Below are 4,799 nucleotides of genomic sequence, written 5' to 3' on the forward strand. Positions count from 1 at the left end.
GGCATCTAACATCCATGTTTCTCTCTTCATGCTCATTGCAGAGAGAAGCCACACATTCTCCTTTTGATGCTTTCATGCAATTGTGCACACAACCCATGTGTTTCTATCATCCAAGATAATGAGTCAGTCCATCCATGGTATAAAAAAAACTTGACTTCCTCTCAGGAAATCCTGTCCCAATATAACCTTAAAATCATCCATCAGAATCACTATAAAATCCAGAAGTCCCTTCCAACCATTAATTTTCACGAGCACATCTACCACCAATCTTGCCACTGTCTTAGCCTTAGAGTTGACTACTTTCACTGTTGTCCTACTCACGACTACTTTCAACCAAGTTTCTATGTCAAACTTTCCCTTAAGAAATTGTGTAAGATATTTGTGTCAACAAGTGCATCTACTTCCTTCTTTCCAATTTCCATGTTCACAAAGCACAACTTGTTCATTCATTTATCTTGTTCCTTCCCCAAGACACCTATCCTCTTAACATAATCTTTAAAATGAACACGAGCCACAAAAACCAGACATACCTCTAAACTTGCACATCTCCATCTTAGCTGCACTATTGAACTACTCAACTTCCGTTGGGTGGTAGCTTTGATACCACTTGTCACGACCCCAGGGCCTCCTACTATTACAAGGTGCCTTGTGGGCACACTGTGACTCTTCAAGCATGTGACATCGACATGTTTCACAATTTCCTAGTGTAGCATAGTGTAAATAAACCTAGACTACACCTCACATTATATATTACCTTTCCCAATCTCTCTATTATATTAAAGTGCATAATTTCATTAATATAAGGTAGTACCAATATTGTCAGATCTACTTCAGTTATCTTCATCCATTAAAAAAAAAATTAAATTATATGCAAGACATTAAATGAACATTAACATCATCATACACATGTATTGTTTCATAAGGAATGGCCCTCCACTCTTCTACTTTTATTAAAAACCATAAGAATAAGATATTCATCAAGACAAAATCTCGGTCTACAAGTTTACATAGCCAAAAACCTAGAGTGAATATAAAAAATACTTCACCCCACCTATCAGACCCAACCTGGGTCACCTGACACCCTATCGTAGGCTGTTGCTACTCTACATGCTATCTTGGTTCCATTATTCAAGGCCACCTTCGTTTTTCATGGACACAAGTACGATTTCACTTGTTTCGACTCCCTTACATCTCCATCTGTCTTTCACACCTATTCCAAGCCCTCTTCATATGACTTCAGTTTATCTGATTTGATGTCTTCACCATTATGTAATTTTACATATATATGCAGAATATGCCCATATCTATATGATTACTCTCCACTCTCACTCAAGTCAACTTTCCCTTACGAGCCATCTAACCTTGGATCGAGTCAACTTGTTGTTTCTCCAAAGTTCCCACATCACCCACTCGATGTGCTCGCTTGTCTCGACCATGTTGTTCCACTTCACTTGGACAACATGTGTTTGGTTGAACAATTCAATTACTTTTTCTAATGTTTACCCATTTCTTGACCCTCCATGCCACCAAGTTGACACGAATTGTCCTTTTGTTTGGTTTTTCAAAACCTTGACACCATAACGTTAAAAACCATGCAATATGTTCATCACATTTTTGGAAACGACAGGGTTTCCCATTACATCTCATCTCAACAAGTCTTTCGAGAGTGTGCATTGGCATGTGGATGAGATGGGGGTGTGCCTTAAAACCCTAGATCCTAACATACATCCACCAAAATAAAAAATAAAAACCTTAACCACCAACTGTGCTTTTAAAATTCCAAAAAACTAGCATTATGAAACTCCACATCACTAGAGTTTTCAAATTCCAAAAATCTAGGGTTTCCAATGATTGCACAAAAATATGGTTTATCAAAGTCCACATCAATATACATCGACGAAATTTTCTAATCTATGATATAAGGTCAATATTGTGTGTTTACATGCATTAGACATATTCCCCAATTCTTGAGCATTGTTTCACTAATGTCATCATTGTCATCACAAGGTTGTTGGCCTAATGGGGCCTGACCCATATTTAGCTTTAACTGTGCCAACCAATAAAATTGTAAATTGATGGCCCTTTCAGGACCAACCCACGTAGCACATGTTGCAGTCTCACCTGAAGCAGTATTGGGGGATGCTAGAACCAGGTTTCTACATCTAGAGGCCTATGTGATGGTTTTATGATACTCTTATGGCCTAGATCTGCCTTCACGCAGATCTAATCCTTTCGACAGATAACTACTACAAATCTATCTAAATGACTTCTAGATATTCGCGAAGGTACTTAGTTTTTCTTATCATGCATAAATATTACAAATCTACCAGTTTCGTGCTAGAAATAAGCATTAATTCACATAAAACATATCATAGAGTGAAGATACATAAACTTTGCAGAAGTAAATAAAAGGACAAAGATGCATCAATTTCAACCCAAAATGGTCTTTATTAGATATAAACGTTTAGATACAGACTTTTTATCCTTGCACACTTAGCTGTAGGGGCTCGCGCACTCAGCCTGCAGACTTACCAAGGTCTCCGCACACTCAGCTGTAGGAGCCTTCCCCTTTCGCCTAAGTACATGAAACATACCTTTCATGCCTTAGGCGAAAGGGGAAGGCTCTTGCAGCTGAGTGTGTGGAGACCTTGGTAACTCCACACGCTGAGTGTGCGGACCCCTACAACTGAGTTCGTAGGGATAAAAGGTTTGTATATGAATGTTTATATCTAATAAAGACCGTTTTGGGCTGAAATTGATGCATCTATGTCCTTTTATTTACTTCTAAAAAGTTTATGTATCTTCGCTCTGTGATATGTTTTATCTGAATTAATGCTTATTTCCTGCGCAAAACTGGTAGATCTATAATATTTATGCATGCTAAGTACAACTAAGTACCTTCATGAATATATGGAAGTCATTTAGATAGATTTCTAGTAGCTATCTGTCGAAAGGATTAGATCTACGCGAAGGCATGTCTAAACCGCAAGGGTATCAGAAAACCATCACACAGGCCTCTGGATGTAGAAATCTGGTTTTAGCATCCCCAATACTGCTTTGGGTGAGATTGCGACTTGTGCTACATGGGTTTTTGTTGAAAGGGCCAACAGTTTAGAGTTTTGTTGGTTGGCGCATTTAAAGCTGAACCTGGGTCATGCCCCATCAGGCCAACAAATGGTTCCGTTGTCGGGACCAGGATATATCTAAGGAATATGTGATGTCAAATAAGTGGTTCCCTACTAATAAAGAAATCGAAAAGTGGCTCGATCGTAAGGTGCACATGTTCGCAACTTAGGAGAATAGAAACCCACAATTATCCAAGGAATAATGGTTGAATAGATACATGTACAAAGATGAAACCAAAGCCTTTTTTGTTTCTTTCCCTACAAACTGCATGAGTGGTTGTCTAGGTTAGCGGATAGTTAGGGTACGTGGAGACTTGATGACCCTATTGTGTGGACTCTAGAGTCGGTGAGGCGCCTCTAAGCTTCAACAAACAACATCACGTAGGTCGTTGATCACTAGACTGATTGCATAATTGGAGGATTCGCCACTGAGCTCGCGATTGATATGACCATCAGTTATAGTGAAGCAGAGCGCAGGATCTTCAAGGGACCGCGAGGTAAGTATTTAAAATCTCCGAAAACTTGGATTAAGATGTTGTTGTGTGAAAAATAGGTTATGCCATTACCTTGATGTTTGGGACTACACGAAGTGGAAAACCCTTCAGAAGGAACGAAGAATCAAGATCTGAATATAGTGCGCTATTGGGATCCTCTTCAAGCGACGACGAAGGAACTATTTTGAGTACACTGCGAAGTGCGTTGTAGTTGGTAAGTCAGGGTATCCTGAGGATACCTCATCCACCCACTCCACCTCTACCTCCACCTCCACCGTATAAATCTACACCTTCACCTCCACCTCTGCCTCAAGCATTCAACATGGAAAACACAATGAAGATGCTGATCTTTAAAGGGGTAGGGAGAGAAGACCGCAAGAAATTATGGTTTGTTGTAAATGTTGTGTGGACATCACAACAAATCACCGATGATAATCTAAAGAAGGAATAGTTGGTCACAACGCTGCAGGATAGGGTGTTGACTTGGTATATAAAGTTCTATCATGATAGACCTGGAGTGACATTGGCAGAGACTCAAAAAGCGTTGAACAGTGATTTTAAGAAGCCTAAGTCTCAGGTGCAATTTGTCATAGAGTTTAAGAGATACAGGAAAGGGTAAATGAATCCAGCATGGGATTTCAATCAGGCTAAAATGTCTGATCCAATAGGCTAATATGAACATCACGGATGATCAACACAAAGACTGGTACATTGCTTTTTTGTTGCCTCACCTAAGATTACCATTATTGCAACAGAAGATAGGAATCCAAGAAGAGGCTGTGGAGGTTGCGATGAGGTTGGAAGCCTCACTAGTACAAGATACAAACATTGGCGTACAACATATTCAGTTGCAGTTGGCAAGTCTATAGATGGAGTTGTAGAGCTTTTAAACAAGGAAGGAAGCTCAACCAAAGGTGCACGCTAAAGTCTGGTGTATAAAATGAAAAGACAAGGGACATGATAAGGACCATTGCCCTGTGTACCAGAATTACCTGATTAGAGGAGATCCTGTGCCTCTGAAGCTTGAAAATATCGCGGGACCAAGCATGGGAGTACCATTATGGTGCGCTATCTATCAAATAGCTGGGAAGCATGCAACTGATAATTGTCACCCCTTGAAAAAGTTTGTTTAGACACAACAACAACCGTTTTGTACCTTCTGTAAATCGGTTGGACATGA

The sequence above is a fragment of the Pinus tabuliformis genome, chromosome J, assembly GCF_031772625.1.
Source record: "Pinus tabuliformis cultivar Carrire ecotype Pingquan chromosome J, CPIR1, whole genome shotgun sequence".
NCBI classification, from domain to species: domain Eukaryota; kingdom Viridiplantae; phylum Streptophyta; class Pinopsida; order Pinales; family Pinaceae; genus Pinus; species Pinus tabuliformis.